Source organism: Enhydra lutris, unplaced genomic scaffold, assembly GCF_002288905.1.
Source record: "Enhydra lutris kenyoni isolate GAN:26980312 unplaced genomic scaffold, ASM228890v2 scaffoldscaffold1, whole genome shotgun sequence".
Taxonomy (NCBI): domain Eukaryota; kingdom Metazoa; phylum Chordata; class Mammalia; order Carnivora; family Mustelidae; genus Enhydra; species Enhydra lutris.
In genome coordinates, this window is record NW_019154085.1 from 6,172,509 (window position 1) to 6,195,271 (window position 22,763).

Here is a 22,763-nt window from a genome sequence, read left to right on the forward strand (position 1 = left end):
TCTTCTGCCGACATTTGCATGGACTGGAAGAAGAGAAATTGATAATGCAGAGATTAATTTAAAAAGATATTGCCTCAGTCCTATTGTGAGGGATTGAAGAGCCAAACAACAGGAATTGTTACAGATAATGTGGACAGGGGGAAGATTTTCTGGGAATGAGAGAATTGGGACATCTTTAATAGAAGTGACTTCATAACAAGAGTAACAGTAAGTAGTTAAGAAAAATGCAGAATTCATTATACTTGTCATAGACAGAAAGAAGTGATTAGCTTAGAAATTGTCAACATAAATTGTTCAATATGGAATTTGGATTTCATTTAGATGAAAATACTTCAGTGACTAATTTTGACTGACATATTTGGACTAAAATGCAACAAGGCTTGTGTAGGAAGGGATTGATAGGATAGATAGTATCATTGAAAACAGTGAGTGAGAATTTTCCTATGGCAAGAATAATCAGAGGCTAGAACCACAATGAAGTGTAATATTCAGCCACAGACTATTTGTCATGTTCTCTTAACATTGTAATACCTCTCTGTACTCTCAAAATAACTAGCACATTTTTGGGATACAGTGTACTCCTGAAGGAGTTGTTCAACCTTGTGAAATGGTATTTAAAAGGGAGGAAGGAGGGGTACAATAAAAAAGAGACAAGATTAAAAATTCCACAGAATCAAGAACTCCTAATCTGACATGATTTGAACATATACAGACCATCAGGAATCATTAAAGACCTTGGAAGATGGGTGTGGGTTCAAAGAACTTAAATATGAATGAACCATGAGAGACTATCAACTCTGAAAAACAACCTGAGGGTTTTGAAGGGGCGGGGGGTGGGAGGTTGGGGAACCAGGTGGTGGGTATTGGAGAGGGCACACGGACTGCATGGAGCACTGGGTGTGGTGCAAAAACAATGAATAGTGTTACGCTGAAAATAAATTTAATAAAAAATTTAAAAAAAAAACCTACTAAGAAACATAGAAAAAAAATATGAATGGGTCAGCTGATCCAGTACTTCAGAGGATACTCTAAATAACACTTAACCTTGAGGTTAAAGTCAAACCTTAGTCCCAGACAGGAAAAAAATGATAATAAAAAGATAATAAATTGTATACAAAATGCTGACAGAAAATTCAAGGACAAATTGCTTAATCAAATTTTATAGGAGTTAAAATAAAGAAAGGAGACACATATCCTGTAAGCCTGAGGTTTTCAGTAAGAAATGAGATGAAGTGGACCAACATAGGAGACCCAACACTCTGAAAAGGGGGTACAGGACCCCTGGGGATAAAAATATATTATATGTTTATAAAAATAAAATTTAAAAAAAAATAAAATTAAAAAAAAAAAGGGGGTACAGGTTGTAAAAGAGTAAAGAGGCAAATTTCTGGACATTTTTGTAACAGACTGAACAAATTCTTCCTTCCCCCACTGGTTTATTAAACACTTACATATTGAATTAGAGGCTTGATTAAAAAAAATTAAAAATAAATAAATAAAGTCTTGACTAATTGAAAACACCAGGGTGGTGAAGCCTTACAGAAGTGATGTTAGGGCATCAATACTTTAGTTTATGGATGCAGCCTCGACAGAGTAATTCAACATAGGAAATTCATTGTTTTGTTGCTGTGGTGGTGGTGGTAATGGTTTAAACAGAGATAATTTGAATATAATTTTCATAACTTCTTCCTTAAAGAATTTAAGGTACTTCCTTTTTATATGCTAAACCAGAGACTAGTTAGGATGATTATTTTCTTTATGGTACAGTATATATAATTCCTAACCCAATAAAGAATACTTGCAGTTTTTGTTAAAGCAGATTAAATACTAAAACACATCAGCTTTTAAAACTTTTACATTCACTTTGTATTATTATACAACTTTTATAATAAATTGCATGAATATGTTATCAATTATAGTTTAATATTAATATGTTCATCATTTAAATGTTGAATTCAGATAATGGCATATAAATACAATGAAAAATTGATATTCTACTAATGTAAATTCCCTCATTTCTAAGATAAGTAGAATTCTTATGTTTCATCCATGATTTCTTCCTCAATATTCATGTGAATTTGCTGAAGATATAATAATTCTGGACACATATTTATCATCAGTTTCAACAAAATATATGAAGATAATATATAAGTGAAAGTAATGCTATAAATTCTTTTTTTAAATTTTTATTTCTAAAATTTCTTTACAGTGTTCCAGAATTCATTGTTTATGCACCACACCTAGTGCTCCATGCAATACGTGCCCTTCATAATACCAACCGCCAAACTCACCCAACCTCCCACCCCTCACCCCTCCAAAACCCTCAGATTGTTTCTCAGAGTCCACAGTCTCTCATGGTTTGTCTCCCCCTCCAATTTCCCCCAACTCCCTTCTCCTCTCCATCTCCCCATGCCCTCCATGTTATTTCTTATGCTCCACAAGGAAGTAAAACCATATGATAATTGACTCTGTCTGCTTGATTTATTTCACTCAGCATAATCTCTTCCAGTACCCTCCATGTTGATACAAAAGTTGGGTATTCATCCTTTCTGATGGAGGCATAATATCCCATAGTATATATGGACCACACCTTCCTTATCCATTCATCCATTGAAGGGTATCTTGGTTCTTTCCACAGTTTGGCAACTGTGGTCATTGCTGCTATGAACACTGGGGTACATGTGGCACTTCTTTTCATTACATCTGTATCTCTGGGGTAAATACCCAGTATTGCAATTGCAGGGTCATAGGGAAGCTCTATTTTAAATTTCTTAAGGAATCTCCACACTGTTCTCCAAAGTGGCTGCACCAACTTGCCTTCCCACCAACAGTGTAAGAGGGTTCCCCTTTCTCCACATCCTCTCCAACACACGTTGTTTCCTGTCTTGCTAATTTTGGTCATTCTAACTGGTGTAAGTTGGTATCTCAATGTGGTTTTGATTTGAATCTCCCTGATGGCTAATGATGAGGAATATTTTTTCATGTGTCTGTTAGCTATTTGTATGTCTTCATTAGAGAAGTGTCTGTTCATGTCTTCTGCCAATTTTTTTAAAATATTTTATTTATTTATTTGACAGACAGAGATCACAAGTAGGCAGAGAGGCAGGCAGAGAGAGAGAGGGAGAGCAGGCTCCCCACTGAGCAGAGACCCTGATTTCTGCCCATTTTTGACATGATTATCTGTTTCATGTGTATTGAGTTTGAGGAGTTCTTTATAGATCCTGGATATCAGCCCTTTGTCTGTATTGTCATTTGTGAATAACTTCTCCCATTTTGTTGGTTGCTTTTTGTTTTGTTGACTGTTTCCTTTGCTGTGCAGAAGCTTTGGTTCTTGATGAAGTCCCAAAAATTCATTTTCGCTTTTGTTTCTTTTGCCTTTGGAGACATAGCTTGAAAGAAGTTGCTGTGGCGGATTTCAAAGAGGTTACTGCCTATGTTCTCCTCTAGGATTCTGATGGATTCTTGCCTCACATTGAGGTCTTTTATCCATTTTGAGTTTATTTTTGTGTATGGTGTAAGAGAATGGTCAATTTTCATTCTTCTACACATAGCTGTCCAATTTTCCCAGCACCATTTATTGAAGAGACTATCTTTTTTTTTACTTTTTTCCACTTTTTTCCTGCTTTATCAAAGATTATTTGACCATAGAGTTGAGGGTCCATATCTGGGTTCTCTACTCTGTTCCACTGTTCTATATGTCTATTTTTATGCCAGTACCATGCTGTCTTGGTGATCACAGCTTTGTAGTAAAGCTTGAAATTGGGCAACATGATGCCCCCAGTTTTGTTTTTCCTTTTCAACATTTCCTTAGCTATTCAGGGTGTCTTCTGATTCCATACAAATTTTAGGATTGTTTGCTCCAGCTTCTTGAGAAATGCTGGTAGAATTTTGATTGGAATGGCATTGAAAGTATAGATGGCTCTAGGCAGTGTAGACATCTTTTTGTGTCTTCTTTTTCCATCTTTTTGTGTCTTCTTCAATTTATTTCATGAGTGTTCTGTAGTTCCTCGAGTACAGATCCTTTACTTCTTTGATTAAGTTATTCCCAGGTATCTTATGGTTCTTGGTGCTATAATAAGTGGAATCAATTCTCTAATTTCCCTTTCCATGTTTTCATTGTTAGTGTGTAAGAAAGCAACTGATTTTTGTACATTGATATTGTATCCTGCCACATTATTGAATTGCTATATGAGTTCTAGGAGTTTGGGGGTGGAGTTTTTTGGGTTTTCCATATAAAATACCATGTCATCTGTGAAGAGAGAGAGTTTGACTGCTTCATTGCCTATTCGAATAACTTTTATTTCTCTTTGTTGTCTGATTGCTGTCGCTAGGACTTCTAAAACTATGTTAAACAAGAGTGGTGAGAGTGGGCATCCTTGTCATGTTCCTGATCTCAAAGGGAAAAATGTCAGCTTTTTCCCATTGAGAATGATATTCGCTGTGGGATTTTCATAGACAGATTTTATGAAGTTGAGGAGAGTTCCCTCTATCCCTATATTTTGAAGAGTTTTAATCAGGAATGGATGCTGTATCTTGTCAAATGCTTTTTATGCATCAATTCAGAGGACCATGTGGCTCTTCTCTCTTCTCTTACTGATTTGTTCTATCACATTGATTAATTTGTGAATGTTGAACCACCCTTGCATCCCGGGGATAAGTCCCCCCTGGTCATGGTGGATAATCTTTTTAATGTACTATTGGATCCTATTAGCTAGGATCTCATTGAGAATCTTGGCATCTGTATTCATCAGGGATATTGGTCTGAAATTCTTTTTGGTGGGGTCTTTGTCTGGTTTGGGGATCAGGGTAATGCTGGCTTGATAAAGAGTCTGAAATTTTTCCTTCTGCTTCAATTTTCTGAAACAGCTTCAGGCAAATAGGTATTATTTCTTCTTTGAAACTTTGGTAGAATTCCCTAGGGAATCCCTCAGGTTCTGGGCTCTTGTTTTTTGGGAGGTTTTTGATCACTGCTTCAATCTTGTTCCTAGATATTGGTCTATTCAGGTTGTCAGTTTCTTCCTGATTCAGTTTGGGAAGTTTATAGGTTTCCAGGAATGCATCCATTTCATCTAGGTTGCTTAACTTACTGACATATAACTGTTGATGATAATTTGTGATGATTGATTCTATTTCATTGGTGTCAGTTGTGATCTCTCCCTTTTCATTCATAATTTTATTAATTTGGGTTTTCTCTCTTTTCATTTGGATTAATTTGGCCAATGGTTTATCGATCTTATTGATTCTTTCAAAAATCCAGCTTCCAGTTTTATTGATATGTTCTACCATATCTCTAGTTTCTAGCTCATTGATCTCGGCCCTAATCTTCATTATTTCCCTTTTTTTGTGTGGAGTTGGCTTAATTTGCTGTCGATTCTTCGGTTCTTTTAGGTATACAGACAGCTGGTATATTCTGGATTTTTCCATTTTTTTTTGAGGGAGGCTTGGATGGCTATGTATTTCCCCCTTAGGATGGCCTTTGCTGTATCCCATAGGTTTTGTACTGAAGTGTCTTCATTCTCATTGGTTTCCATGAATTGTTTTGTTTCTTCTTTGATTTCCTGGTTTTAATTCCCCTTTATCTCAGGAAAGTTGAGTCCTTTAACAAAGATATCAAAGATAACATCCAGGGAGAATCAAAATAAGCTTCCTCACCACACTGAGAATTTATAACCATCCTCCCATCTTTTTCTTCTGTCAGTGTTTCTGTGTATTTGTTTTTCCTCTGGTAGTATATAAATCTTATACTTGGTGTTCGTTTTGGCTGGGGTTTTTTTTTTTTTCTTTTTCTTGTCATTTACTTTTGTTGGTCTTTTTGTTTATATACTTTATAAATCTTACCTTTGAGGCCCATTCAGGCTGGGTCTTCTCTTTTCTTTCTTTCTTTTTTTTTTTTTTCCTCTCTCTCTCTCTTTTGTTGTTGTTGTTGTTGTTGTTGTTGTTTTTGTTGGCTCTCATTTGATCAGAAGCATTCCAGAGTGACCTTGCCTGCATCACAGTTGATACATTCAGCTACACATCTGTTCAGCCATCTCTCACCAAAATGACTAGGAGGAGGAATGCCCAATAGAGGAAAAATTCAGAGACTGTGCTCTCTCCATCAGAGCTATTGGATATGGACATAAATAGTATGTTGGAAAGGGAATTCAGGCTAATAATTATCCAGGCAATCACTAGGTTGCAGAAAGCCTTTAATGACAAAATGGAATTGATTAGGGCAGAAGTGAAAGCCACCAGGGATGATGTTAACAATGCTCTCAATGAATTCCTATCTAATCTAAATTCTCTAACAGGTAGGGTAACTGAGGCAAAAGATAGAATTAGTGATCTAGAGGACAAACTAATAGAGAAAAATGATCAGGAGGAGTCCTAGAACAAACAGCTTAGAAGCCATGAAGACAGAATTAGGGAATTAAATGATGCCATGAAATGTTCCAATGTCAGAATTATTGGAATCCCTGAGAGGGAGGAGAAAGAAAGAAGAGAATTTGTTGAACGAATTCTCCATGAAAAATTTCCCAATCTGGTGAATGGAACCAGTGTTCTTGTCCTAGAGGCAGAAGGGCTTCCCCCCAAGATCACAGAATCTAGAAAGACCTCAAGACACCTGATTGTGAAAGTAATAAATCGTAATTTTAGACAGGAGCTCTTGAAAGTAACTAGGGGGAAGAGATTCCTTATGTACAGAGGAAGACTCATCAGAATAATGTCAGACCTGTCCACAGAAACCTGCCAGAAAGGGCAGGCAAGACATATACAGGGCACTAACTGAGAAGAACATGCAGCCAAGAATACTTTATCCAGCAAGACTGACATTCAAAATGGATGGAGAGATAAAGAGCCTCCAAGACCAGCAAGGTATAAAAGAGTATGTGACCACCAAGCTGGCACTACAAGAAATATTAAGGGGGGTCCTATAAAAGAGGGAAAAAACCAAGAATATCATTGAATAGAAATCTATGGAGATAATCTATAGAAACAGAATTCACTGGTAACATGATGTCAATAAAAACGTATCTCTCAATAATCATTCTCGATGTGAATGGCCTAAATGCACCCATAAAACAGCACAGGGTTGCAGATTGGATACAACAACAGGACCCATCCATATGTTGTCTACAAGAGACCCATTTTGAATCTAAGGATACATCCAGACTGAAAGTGAAAGGATGGTGAAGAATTTTTCATGCCAAAGATCCTTAAAAGAAAGATGGAGTAGCGATTCTCATATCAGATAAATTAGATTTTAAACTAAAGACTGTAGTCAGAGATACAAAAGATCACTACATCATTCTTAAAGGGTCTATCCACCAAGAAAACCTAACAATTGTAAATATTTAAGCCACCAATATGCGAGCAGCCAATTACATAAGAAAACTGTTAATCAAGGTAAAGAGTTATATTGATATGAATACATTAGAAGTGGGGGATCTTAACACACCACTCTCAGTAATAGACAGATCATCCAAGCAGAAAATCAATAAAGAAACAAGAGCATTGAATGACACATTGGTCCAGATGGACCTCATAGATATATACAGAACATTCCACCCTAAAACAACAGAATACTCCTTTTTCTCAAGTGCACATGGAACTTTTTCCAGAATAGACCACATATTGGGTCACAAATCAGGGCTCAACTGATACCAAAAGATTGAGATTATTCCCTGCATATTCTCAGACCACAATGCTTTGAAACTGGAGCTCAACCACAAGAAAAAGTTCAGAAGAAATTCAAACACATGGAAGCTAAAGAGCACTCTGCTTAAGAATGCTTGGATCAATGTTATGGATTCTTAAACCTAACTAACTACCAGAATCTAATGATGCGTTCTTTAAAATTACAGATTACTGCAGCTGGACAGAAATTTAGGAATAGGAATTTCTAGATATTGTGACCATTTTTACAAATGTTGTCTTGTTGATACTTCTGCTACTTGCCAGTGGTAAACATTAAGAAATTTGAAGGAAAAGCAGCAGTATATGTATTTTGGCCATAAACCATATTACTGCTACTATATAGTTTTTTTGCATTACATAATTATGGTGATATTTGAAATACTGAGGCATATATTAAGCATATAGTCACAGAACCTTAAAATTGTTATGTGAAAACTGCAGAATAAAATGAACTAGGGTGCCTGGATGGCTCAGTGGGTTAAGCCTCTGCCTTCAGCTCAGGTCATGATCTTGGGGTCCTGGGATCAAGCTCCACATTGGGCTCTCTGCTCGGCATGGAGCCTGCTTCCCCCTCTTTCTCTTTGCCTGCCTCTCTGCCTACTTGTGATCTCTCTCTCTCTCTCTCTCTGTTAAATAAATAAATAAGAACTTAAAAAAAAATACCTTTAAAAAATGAACTAATATTAGGTTCATTCTCAAGTAAAAATTAAAAAAAAAGGAATCATGGATATATGTAACTGAAAGGAATTATGGAAAACTAAAGCCCAAAACACTCACGCAACATTTAGGTGAGAAATCTGAAGGCCAGCGAAGTAACTTATTTATTTTAGCAATACAGCTAAATCGCATGTCTCCACTTTCACAGCAAAATACAGTGTTAAAACTGGATGGTGATCTATCTTTCAGATAGAAGAGATATTCAAATGGTAAAGTTGTAAACACTAAATCAACTTTTTCATTTAAAGGTGTAAACCAAACAGTTTAAGGCAACTTTGTTATTTAATATTTGTTATGGGGCTAATTTTCTACTGGTTCCTTAAAATGGTTCTTTTCTGTGTCCCCATAGTGCAACAAATAAATTTCATTTTTTAAAATATTTTATTTATTCATTCGAGGGACAGAGAGAGCACAAGCAGCAGGAGAAACAGAGGGAGAGATTTCAGAAGCAGACTCCCAGCTAAGCTGGAAGTCTGACATGGAGCTTGATTCCAGGACCTGGAGATCATGACCTGAGCAGAAGGCAGACACCCAAGGATCTGAGCCACACGGGCATCCCTGTATATTTTAATCATAAGTGTATCTGTAATCACTCTTTTAATTTTGTTTCCTGCTGAGCCTCTCAACTTCCCACATTCCAAGTCCCCTTTACACACACAGTTGGAAAACTGAGAGCTATATATATATGTGCATTTTTTTTAACAACCCCTTTTGTTTCTGGAATAGGCCTTACATATTTCTTAGCTTTTAAGAAAGCTATGACCCACTAAAGAGTTAAAGAAACTATAAATGTAAGAAAATATGAGTTTATTCAAAATATTGATTACTAATACTAGATTTTGCCTTATTCTCAAATATTAAAATATTTACACTCTTAAGAACACTGTAGGAAAAAATGTTTTTGTCATTCCATGCAAAAACACCTCGAACTAATAACAGGACCTTAGTTAAATTCTAACAGCTCATATTTTAATAATTAATGTAAAATTTATACATTTTACATTGTATTGCTTGTGGGAATTAAGGTTGTTATTTACATTCATCATTTGGAAGTATTGTATAGAGGAATTTAAGTGAGATAAAGATGATCTTAAAAGACCTTTTTAGTGCCTTAAGAATTCTATGCACAATCTTATGGTACCTTAATTCACTGTGGAAGTGACCCAATTTAATAACTACATTCTTTTTTAAAAATAGAAGAAATCAAAAGTTATAAAATATATTTGGCATAACTACAATTATTCTGATGATTAAGATTATTTGTTAACTTGATTGATCTGAGGAATGTCTGGATAGCTATAAAATAAAATTTCTATGTATGTCTGTGAGTGTGTGTCAGGAAGAGAGTAGCAATAAATCAGTAATCCAAGTAAAGGAAATCTGTCCTCACCAGTACAGTGGGCATCAGCTATTAGTTTGAAGATCCAGATAAAACAAATAAAGTCAGAGGAAAGATGAATATTCCTCCTGAATTAGGATACCTATCTTCTCTTGCCCTCAGACGCTAGAGCTCCTAGTACTCAGGTTTTCGAATTCTGACACTTACATACACCAAAGCTGTGGAGCAAACATTTCCTAGCTGATTGTAAGAGGTAATAGTGAGATAAGACATTCCAGTTTCCATCTTTACTGGGCAAAGATCTTCTGTTGTCAAGGGAAAATAACACAAATCTTTGAACAAATCTGAGAAGCAAGAAAGACGATATATTTTTAAGAATAATTATATACAAAATAATGCAAATATTATATAAATGTGATTTTGTTCATTTTTGCAGTCACATTCTTTAAATAAGCTTTCCTTGAGCTTTAAGACACATGGTTAAGTTTATGCTTATGAAATCACTTATGCTTGTGATGATGGAAAACAGTCTGTGCAAAAAGTACTTGATATTAAATTAATCATTGAATTTTTATAGTGGAAATTTATTTTGTGTTACAGTTCTCCTCATTGTAAGGCTATGTATCAGTAGAAATTATCTCAGTGAATATTCCTATGGTGGACGGTTTTCAATATGGAATATTGTTTTTAATTTTCTATTTATGGCAAAACTTCTGTTTCTTTCTTTTTTTTTAATATTTCACTTATTTATTTGAAAGACAGAGATCACAAGTAGGCAGAGAGGCAGGCGGAAGGCAGGGAAGCAGGCTCCCTGCTGAGCAGAGAGCCCAATGTAGGGTTTGATCCCAGGACCCTGAGATCATGACCTGAGCCAAAGGCAGAGGCTTTAACCCACTGAACCACCCAGGCTCCCCCCAAACCTCAGTTTTTTTACATAGTTTATGCAGGTGTGACAAATAAAAATATCAAACTGGTGTCAAAACTTTTCTTTTTATTTTTTAAATCATTAATTTCAGTTGCTAAATAATTCAATTTTTAAGTGAAGGCATAAGAGACAAATTTTTATTATGGCAGTTATAGTTTTTTCCATATTTTGACATGATAAAATAGAAAGTAAAAATTTATTTTTCATAAATGTAAGTATATATCCACATATTTCTATTGCTATTTTTATCCAACATTGATAATATTTGGTATATTTGTTTCATATTAAACTAGTTTATAGAACTGTACATGTTAATCATGCAGCCCAAATTATGTATCACTCTCATTAATATAAGTATTGATTATTAAAGTAATAAAAGTAGTACCTTTTAATATTTTTCTGGAATAATCCTGTGAATATATAGTTTTGGTGTTTAAAATTTCTTCTTTATTTAGTACATTAATCTCAAAATAGAATATCTTTTCTCAAAAGTCTTTCTCCAATATTTATCAGGAGTCATGTCCTTAAATGCAAATCCTTATAAACAAAGATGGAATGTCATGACTATACTTGTTTGTTCTTGAAGACAAGTAAGAATATAGCCATACAGGAAAGAAATAGCAATTATTTTATTTGCAGAGCTACAATTCAATAAAATGTTAATTTTCCTCAAGGAATTAGATTTTGAAGTAAATATTACATACCAACTAGAAATAAAACCTTTTTGCCTGTTTTAAAATTGATGACAATCCAATCTGATTTAATAGTAAGACATAGAGGGTTCATGAACAGGAACTTAAGAATTATGAGTCTAGACAATGGAGATATGTTGGGAGGAATTGACCATAGGGAAGATAAATAGAGCAGATGATCTCTGTTCAAAATGTGAACTCCATTGTAGCAAAGCATTTTGTCTATTTTGGTGTTATAAGAGCAGTGCCTGACATTTAACTGAATTTCCAATAAATATTTGTTGAATAAATAAATGAATATTGGATATAAGTTTGACTTTCCAGTTTGCAATCAAACCAGCTCCAACTGGTTCTAGATCTCCTGGAAAGTCAAAGGTCATAAAAAAGAATAAATAAAACTACTCTCCCCCAGTTTTCTTGATGAAATTAAGTTTTACAAAATAATTGTTAGGCCCATCTATAAACAATGCAAATACTGTATCCACATTATTTTTATGAAGAAGTCCAAGTTTTTAAACAAAAGTATAATGCAATATTTGCTTTTCAGTCAGATTCAACAAGTATCAATATTTTTCAACTTTAGGTTTAAATTTATCTTTTGAAGAGTACTTTAAAGCAATGCCCAGTCATCAAATTGTGTCACCTCATATTTCAGTCTATTCTTTTTTTTTTTTTTTAAGATTTTATTTATTTATTTGACAGAGAGATCACAAGTAGGTAGAGAGGCAGGCAGAGAGAGAGGAGGAAGCAGGCTTCCTGCTGAGCAGAGAGCCCGATGCGGGGCTCGATCCCAGGACTCTGAGACCATGACCTGAGCCGAAGGTAGCGGCTTAACCCACTGAGCCACCCAGGCGCCCCTTTCAGTCTATTCTTTAAGAGAAATGTCAACGAGTTCTTTCATAACTGCAATGCCATTGTTACACCTAACAAGAATAACATCAATTCCTAGGTAACATCTCTTACCTCACTAATGTTCAAGTATTCTTAATTCCTCCTAAAGTATCTGCAGCTACAATTTTATATGGCTTGTTGTTTCAAAGTTGGACCTAAATGTATACATTCAGAATTGCTGTTTCAAAGTCATTTACTCAAAGGTTTGAAGAAACAATATATAAATCCCATTAATAACATCTGTTCACAGTGGACAGAGTTGATAAATCTGTACTTTTGCTAATATATCACTTGTTCTGATCCATAAAATTTTAGAAGTTGAAAGGTTCAAGATAGTAAATGTAATTTAGTATATTTTTACATTGTATAGATTTTAGAAGAATAATGGTGTAGAAATAAATAAATTTAGTTTTAAACTAGCACTTTTGCTAAATCATTATGTTAATTTATTTGTTCACCAGATTTTCCTGCATCTTGTTTATTCCACATATAAGATATCACAAATTCTCCTTAAAAACAAAGATGGAGCTCTTATATAGAAATATGTAAGTATTTTTTAATATGTGAAATACATTACTCAAGTTAGAGTTCAAAATCAAATCAAATTTTTTATCCATTTATTAAGTTATTCCACAGTTATTAAAAACCTGCCACATTATAGGCTAGACCCTGGGGTAGTATCCATAAACAATAAGTGCTTATGTTAGCATGTTAAGCCTTAATGGTTGATGGATCCAGGATCTTATTAAGTTTGTATTTTTTTACAGTTTTGTATTTTCTTAATTTTAAAATTTATATTAATATGTAATTTTTCCTTTTGTTCACCTAATATCCTCCATGTTACTCCTTGTGCTCCACAAGTAAATGAAACCATATGATAATTGACTTTCTCTGCTTGACTTATTTCACTCAGTATAATCTCTTCCAGTCCCATCCGTCCATGTTGATGCAAATAATACAATTCAAAAAAAGTTAAAAAAATATTTTAATATATACATACTTGAATAACAGAAGTATACACATCTAACTGACCTAAATGTTATTCAATCCACTAACTATACTTGATGCACACTTACATGCATTTACTTCTTACAAGAATTTCCCAAATTCACCTACACTCCAAAAATTCCTGATTTCCAGGGCTCAGAACATTTGATCTAATTCAAGTTCCTCTCATTTCAGAGATAAAGAGGTAAAGCTGAAAACAGTTGATCAAATAGTTACGATGATACTGCATAATTTAAAATAATATCAAGATTTGCTAGCTTCTAGTTCTTGCCCTTTCTGTGAGGTCATTATGTCATGATGCTGTATTTTGTTTGGCACCTAGTTTAGAGGCATTGTATTTGCTAAGTTTATTACTAACATTGAGGTTCCCACTTTGGATTGTATCCACCAAAGAGAAAATTTATCGGTTTAAGCACTAGTGTTGGGACACCTGGGAGATAAAGTTCCTATATTTGATAAAACCCAAATAAAATGGCATTTATTCAGTCACCCATTAATTTATTCAAGAAATATTTATCAAGCACCTACTCTGTGTTAGATATTGTTTTAAGGACTGTGATTACAGCTATTTATAAAATCCCTGCCCTCATTGAACTAGACAAATTAAGACAGATAATAGACACATACTAACTTATTAGATGGTATTAGGTGTCATAGGAAAACTTAGAGCTCAAAGTGGGACAGGCAATATCTTGACAGTATTCACAACATTTTTCTTAAGAAAGTTGGTAAAAGCTCTGCCAAAAAGGTTATATTTAAATAAAGACTTGAATTAAGTGAGAAAGAAAGTTACATGGTTATCTGGGGGGAGAGTATTCTAGAAAGAATATCAAGAGCACCTGCCTTAAAGAAGAAACAATTTTGTGAGAAACACAAGGGTAGCCCGGCTCTTGTAGTCTATGTGAGGGAAAAGGTGCAGGAGGTGAGATCAGAGAAGTGCAATGGAGCATGACCCTTCAACAAAACCCTACACTGTGTTTTGTTTGTTTGCTTTTTGGGTCATGTGGTTTTGCTCCAAATGGGGCAAGGAGCATGGTAGGGTTTTGGGCAGAGCATGGATATGGTCTGATGGACATTTTAATAGGATCACACTGTGGTTGATGCTGAGAGTAGAGGTAAGGGGATCATGGTAGAAAGAGAACGGTTAGGAGGAAATGTGATAATTTCCTGCCCAACTGCAATGAAGAATGATGGTCCTAAAGATAGTCAGAGAAAGTGGTAGGAAGTGTTCTGCTTATGGGTTCAGTGTTGTGCAAATATTCTCATCATACACAATGTTCTATAACTATAACCATATGCAGGTTTTAAAACAGTAAACGCTGAAAATACAAAATGTCAAATTTCTTAGTGATTATATTAACTCAGGCAAATTTTAAAGGTTTTAAATGTAAATGTATGCTTACACTCATACTACAAATTGTGTAATGATGTCTTATACCATTGATTTATGTATCTCTAAATACCACATGAGTATTTTTTAATAACCAACTTAGTAACTCAAATATATTCTTCTTAATTAGTCAGAATTATTTTCCATTGTTTTTGGTTATCCACACAGAGTAAGCACATCTTTTAGAATGAAAATGCAGAAAACTCCTGAATATACATTTTATTCTAAGCACAAAACTACGCAAAATGAGGAACATTAACTGAAAATGACATTTTTATAATAGATAAAATAATTGTGTTTAATGACATTCTGAAAAACTGAATATTCAGGGCACTTCAAACATAAACATGAATTTTGTTGGCTCATTCATGACTCTAACACACAGTTTAGGAACTTTATCTGCTTTGAATGAAAAGGACATTTCTATGCTACTGTGACAGCTAGACCAACTCTGGTCCTTCAGATCAAAGCAATTGTTCTAACACTTCAAGATAATAGCAGTCCAGGCTTGCGTCCACAGTAACAGAAACACCACATTTCATCCTAGTTTGTACTTACACTTGTTTTTGTTATTGGGAGTGGTATGGTATATTTATTTGTTTTTGTTGTTGTTTTAATCAGATCCAGTTAATGACTTTATTTTGGATTGTTGCTTGACAGACTGGGGTTTCTTTAATTGACATCTGGCTCAGGATGCTCCAGCAATTTAAACATAACCCCCCAAAATGTAGGAGTGGCGTATTACAGCTGAAAAGGTTAATATAGTCATTGCCATGGGGGATTTTATTTCACCTAGACTCTAGGGAATGTAAAGGAGGTCACTTGTAAAACCAGGCCTACCAGCTGCTAGCTCACGTCATCATAGAGCCAAGATCATGGTCACGCCAGTGGAAAACCGAGGACTACCTCACTGTGGGCCTGTGGCCCATCAGAGCAACCAAAAGACCTAATAGTCTGAAATACAGTAAAGGATGATTGACTAAATGTATTTAGGGTAGAGTCTTGGTGACTGACAAATTGAATTAAAAAACAAAAACAAAAACAAAACCCAAGAATGTGGAATGGCTGACATTTACATCTCTATAAATTGGTGGTATTATGTAAATAATTTATCCTCTCAAAAAGGGCCATTTTACCATGTAAAGCATTCATTGTATCATATGTACTAAAGTGTATCAATATATACTAAAGTCATTGGCAATTTATTCGTAAGAATTTAGTTATTGTATTTACTGCAAGTGCTGAAAATGTCCTGTTATACAATTCATTCATCTGGTTGCTTTCCTCTTATCTTCCTTCTATTTTATTACATAAGTATCTTATTTTCTTGCCTTAACCAGCGACTCTATATCCTGAGAATCTACTTATCATTTAACTGAAATGAAAAACATAGAAATTCAAAAGATAATTTGAATGCAATTTGTCATAAAAACCTGATTGAATTAGTTATTAAAATAAAATGGTGTAAAAGATTTCAGAGAAAGTGAACATTTGTATTGATGTCCTTTGCAGATTCATTTCAAACAAAATTAATAAAGAAACAATTATCCTGCATCTGCTCACTTTAACCCAGTTTGTTTTAAAAGGAAATGATAGCTATTTAAATGCTGTTAGGTCATGAAGTACACTGAAAACAGGGGTCAACTGGGAGCAAACAACAATTCATTTTTAGATCAAGGTTCTAACACCAGGGAATGTTCCAAGAAGCATTTCATTTTCAAATGAATTCCTTCCACTTGAAGCCAAAGGTCAGCAAGCTAACATTAGTTAAAGAGGTCTCAGCTGCATCAAAGTTAAATAACAACCAGAAGTCACCCACAGCAGTGTCTCTCTAATCCATAGATGTGTCCCCAAGGGTGTCAGGCCAAAGAAGAAAACAGAGATTTGTTAAAGGTGCTAACAATAAGCACTGTGATCAGTGAGCATCTTAGGCTGAGAGCAGAGGATAAGAAGCTTTTTTGTCCTCCACAGAGAAGAAAAAATTCTATTGAAGCACAGCGACCTGTTGAAGTAAAGGTGTGTATTTGGAATTGATCAGTCTGTATAACACAACATAGTCAATTAAGTAATGTTTGGAATCCAGACATAAGAAAATATTAAACATAAGAAACTTTATATTCTTTTAAAATTTCTATGGTCATGATATAATATTCAACCTAATGCATACACTGACTTTTAGGTGACTTTTTTTAACAAGTGAGAGTCTTTCAGTGAAAAGCTTTTGCATCCTGTTGAAAACATCAATACCACAAGCTTGGGTTGGTATTCTCAGAGAGATAAATATTGATTTCCCTCCTCCATCCCTTACCAATGGCAAGCCACTACCTTGATTGCTCTGAATATTTTATTGTTAACAATTGACAGATTCCGTCAGCATTGGATTTTTATTGTTTCATTATACTCTCTTCTCAAAAAGGCATCTGTGTTATTTTTGTCACAGACAAGACAAAAGTGAGGCTGAAATTAATGTAGCACCCTTATACCATAACTGCTTTGTCAAGTATGAGATATCTAATTTTGGAGTTACTACCACTGACTTTGCAAGGATTTATTGAAAAGTCGTCTGCTTTCCTATTATATTCATTTTTAGCAAATCGGGCCACAAAGCTATGCACATTTATGCAAGATTAATTGGAACCCAAAGCTGCTCAAAAGATTTCATGTGAATGAGTTTATTTTTTTTTTAAGATTTTATTTATTTATTTGATAGAGATCACAAGTAGGCAGAGAGGCAGGCAGATAGAGAGGGGAAGCAGGCTCCCCACTGAGCAGAGAGCCTAATGTGGGGCTCGATCCCAGGACCCGGGATCATAACCCGAGCCGAAGGCAGAGGCTTTAACCCACTGAGCCACCCAGGCGCCCCTCATGTTGATGAGTTTAAACATGCCATGACTTACTTGATTACTGACAATTGTTACATGGTGTATTGCCTAGTCAGATGTTGTGACTATCTTTAATGTCAACCATCTTTGGACAAATTAGCTAACACAATCCAATATGTGCACAGATGTTGACTTGATCTATTGGGTTTTATTTTTCATTACCTCTGAATGCAAATCTGACTGAATAATTTAAAATAAATATTAAAACAGTATTGATCTAATTCACCAGACTACAATTCATTTCTATGTCAAATGGATGAGTTCAGGAATTTATTCAAGTGCAAAATGACGTAAGAAAATGACCCAAATGCAGAAAACATTGAAATGTTGTTATAAAAGTATTTTTTAAATCTCTAGTTTAAACAATTCTAATACAGAAACCTAAAAACTATTCATGAAAAAATATTTTGCAAATATGTTATTGTTTATCATAACCTTTCTCTACATAAAGCTTCTTGAAGACTATTCCAAAAAATACTCCCATGGAAAGCATGTCTGCAAAGATTCAGTTTTGATGTTTTAATAGTTCATTGTGCTTTGCTGGCTTCTAAGCTGTACTGGATTTCATACAAGAAAAAATAATGCAAAATCAGGAGTCCCTTATTATTTGCTTTATAACTTGTTGAGAAAGTTATAGAATTTTGTTTTGAAACTTGATTGAGACATTTGCTGAACATGTCTAAGTGTATCAGTTTTCAAAGGATAAAAATGTAGAAGGCCTCCCAAAGATGGGCCATGTCAACATGAAGATGATTTTGAGATGAAGGCAATGGAGACCCTGAGGACTTAAGAGAAACTTTTGCTCCCCTCTTAACTACACAGAAGAATCTAAATTGGGGATTTCCCAAAATAAGAGTTATTAGCAGATAAATTTAATCTGAGTGACCCATCTGGATGGCAGGACAAATATCTAATTACCAAACATCCACTCTCCTTAAACATTGCAATCCTTTCCTCTGAAGTCCCAGATCCCTACCCTTTCTTCTTAGCTCAAGATGACATATATGCCCCATTTTGTCTGACTGTCTTTGAAATTTCCATTTCTGTGTGGATTTCCTGTATGTATAACTATTAAATTTGATTTTCTCCTGTTAATATGTCTCATGTCATTTTGATTCCCAGTCCAGCTAGAAGGACCCTTAAAGGGGACAGAAGCTCTTGCTCCCTGACAGGAGTATTATACAAATTAACCAATTTAAGATTTATACAATCAGTTTGTTTTATAGCTTTAAAGTGGTCATAGAATCTAAAATAGGCTTAGTAATAGTTTTGACTGACCATACCACTGATAGCCATGAGAATTAGACATGAAGTGACTGGGAAGGTAGAAAATCTTAACAATTTTGTGCATCAACTGACCTATGCAAAAAGATGAAAGTGGAAAAGAAAGGAAAAAATGATAAATTATTCCACAATATCTTTTCTTGGATAAATATACATGCATATATGCATAAACAGAAGATTTTCTGGGAGATTAAAATCTCAAAATAATTACTGTGCTAATCCAGACTGAGAACATTTGCTTATGAATATTTTTATAATGATTATGCAATTTTGATAAAAATATTACCACATATATACTCTAGAAAATACGTAAATGGGTCAATTTGTTTATTAAACATTATATAACATTAAAAAAAGGAATTTATTAGTCATTATAAACTATGTGCAAATATTTTATCCTTTTCTTATCGTAAATATATTTCTACTGTGAATTCATCTACTAGGCAAATAAAGTGATCAATGATGCTTCAAATTGCTTATCAATTTTGACAGCAACCCTTTCTCTTCATCAGAGTAATTCATCAAATTATATTAATGATTGAATTTTCTAATCTACAGAATTTCAAATATTCTTAAAGTATACCCTGTGATTCCAATGCAAAGAATTAATCTATGCACAGGATTCAAAATATCAAACAAAATAGCAAAGATTGAATACCAGTTAAAAGAAAAGAAAGATATAAATATAATAGCATATTTCTTTTAGAATTTAAGTTATCTAAAAACACTTTTTATATACTAACAAGCCCAGTCCTATATCTTCTTTTAGCTAGTGTTCAATCTTTGTAATTTTATTATATATGTGAACTTACAAGTTAAACACATCCATTTGCATGTATCAACTGGTTTCAAATTAGTTAAAATTGCATCTAACTTCAATGTAAATAAATATTAATATTTTAATATTAATAAATTCAAGTTAAAATTTTTAAACTTGTGGTCTCATGGCATCCACAAACATATCTAATAAGCCTGCAACGTGTGCACATGTTGTTTGAATTTATTTACCTAATCATTAAACTTGTTAAGGGATCCAACAGTTTAAAATGGTACTAAGTAAACATTACTATTTTTTAAATGCAATCTAGTCATTATAGTATTTAGATTTAAGAGAACTTTTAATTAAAAACAAATGAATTTTGGCACACTGAAAAGAAATAAAATAAAGTAAAATTAAAAAAGAATACCAATGCCCTGAATATTTAAAAAAATCACACATTAAAATATGTATAAACTAAGTAGATCATATTTTATGTTTTCATATTAGTCATGTGTTAATATTTAGATTTTTTGTTTGTTTATTCATCCTCTAAAGCATACCTTCCAAAATGTCTATGTAAGCATGGGATCTAGATTATAATTTTATTAAAGTATCTAAACAAAACACTGAATGAAAAGTATACTCGAAAGAGTAAATTGACAGAATTTCCTATTTTTTTAATTATGTTCAGTTAGCCAACATATAGCACATCATTTGGTTTTTGATGTAACGTTCAACGATTAATTAGCTGTGTATGATACCCAGTGTTCATCACAACGCGTGCCCTCCATAATACCCATCACCCAGCCACACCATCCCCCAAAATGCCCTCCCTTCTGCACCCTTCAGTTTGTTTCCCAGAGTCCAGAGTCTCTCATGGTTTGTCTCTCTCTCTAATTTCTTCCCAGAATTTTCTAAAGTCATAGTTCAGTAAATAAATATACCCATGGAAAAATAATTGACTCCCCAAAACAAAATTTTCACTTTTTGTAACTATCACAAACTTAAACTCAGATCAAATCTAAATCTAAGCAAGAAGTTCCTAGAATATTTTTTTAAATGTAACCATTGGTGTTCAGTGAGTTATGTAAATACTACCTAACTTTTGCTCACTAAGCCATAAAAACACAGTCATATCAACAGTACTTGTTTGACTTAGATTGTGGTTTTTTTTTCTAATTTAAATTCAATGTAGTTAACATAGTGTATTGTTAGTTTCGGGAGTAGAATTTAGTGATTCATCAGTTACATATAACATCCAGTGCTCATTACATCATGTGTACTTATTTAATTCTTTTTCCCTCAGGCTTTCTTAACTACTTCTTCCTTCTAACCCACACTGCATTAAGTTATCTTGTTATATTTTCTCCCTACATACTCTTTGTAATTTTGTCCTTCCTCTAATAATATTCATCATACTTTTCACAACATGCAAAGTTCCTTTAGAAGAGGGTTTTTTGTTTTTTGTTTTTTTGGACTTTTGGTCTTAGTCTTAGCTGAAAATCTAGTACCTTACAAAGTTCTGGACACAAACTTGTGTACTCAATAACTATTTGTCAGTTTAATGAAAGCTGTGATCCTACAAAGCTTCTCCAAATATTTTTACATAAATGTGAAAATCCTTAAATATCTATTAATAAAAAAGATCCATATGCATGAAAACATCCATTCAGGCACATAAAATTCTTGGGGTCTAAAACCTAACAAGGACAACCTTCAACACAATGATATCAAATTCTGGAGGTTCGTGGATTTTTCTTTTTTTCTTTGTATTTCCTTTACTTGAAAGGATCATAAAAAATAATTCTTCATTTTCTACAAAGCTTTGTGTAAATATATTAAGGCAGGGTGGATTGCTCCATTCTTACTGGAAATGAAACCTATGCTTCCTCTTCAACATGCGATAGTATGCTGGTTTCTAATAAGCATGTTCTTTAAAAAAGAAAATAAATCACTTTTATGGGAGTTGGCCTTATGTTTATTTCAGATGGCAAAATGCTGAGAAGAACCCCAAGTGCAGTAATACAGTGTGGTTACATGGCTAAAATTGAGGAAAACTTCCCTTTGCTCGACAGCAAATCACTATAATACGCATTACTGTATGATTCTCTCTAGTGTATTCCAGGATCAGGAGATTCGTGTAGTCAATGTGGTGAGTTAATGAACTAAACTCTCACATTAAGAGATCAGATTTCAAGTTATTTTTACACTGTATATTTTATGTATAAAATAAATAGATAACTGTTCTGTGCTATTAAATTTTCTCTTCATTATCAGTCATCTTCAGATTTAGGTGATTATTCACATTAAGGTGTAATTTAACCTTATTACCTTGAAATTTTTGGCCACATTTAAGTATTTGTGAGCTTATACTGATGATACCTAGAGAAAAGAACTTTGGAATTAAAAAAGATTATTTTTACTAAGAAAGTCTCATGGCTATAAAATGGTTCTGGAAAATAGCATTTAGGTAATAACTATATGAATTCATGGTAAGAAATAAGTAGTCTTTCTTTGAAAGTTCTTTTTATTTAAATTTGGTGATAAGTAGTTAAGAAATGGTTAAGAATTCGCTTAACACAAATGGCTCAAAAATATTTCCAACATTTGCTGACTATAAAATATGATGTTTCTTTCACTAGCAGATAAAATTATATATGTATAAATATTCTTGAAATTACCAAAAATATTATTTCAGTGTGATGTCATGAGCATTCTCCTTAAGAGAAGTTCACTATCTTTATATATTTTTTTTAATATAAAAGAATACTGGTATACATGGTGGATAAAATAAAGACAAAAAGAAATTGTAGATGACGTTCTCAAAAATAGTATTCATGCCATTACAACTGTAGATGTTGAGTAAAGGAGATTATTCAAAGGCTGTTACAGAAATACTAGAACTCTATAAACATCAATTTACCAGATTCTATTTTCTTTAAACTATCTTTTCTATGTTTTGGTAGTTATGATCTATGGTACTTTATTAGAGGAGAAAAATGGATTATAAGAGATGCTATTAATAAAAAGTATTCATTTTCATGGGGTAATTAGAGTTAAAATTAATAACAAATGTAATTAAAGTTAACAAGCAAAAACTTAGCACCTACTATGTACTATGAGAGAAATGAAAATGAATGCCAAAGAAAATCTGACAACTCTTCTAAGCAATTCACAATCAATTTGAAAATAGAGGAA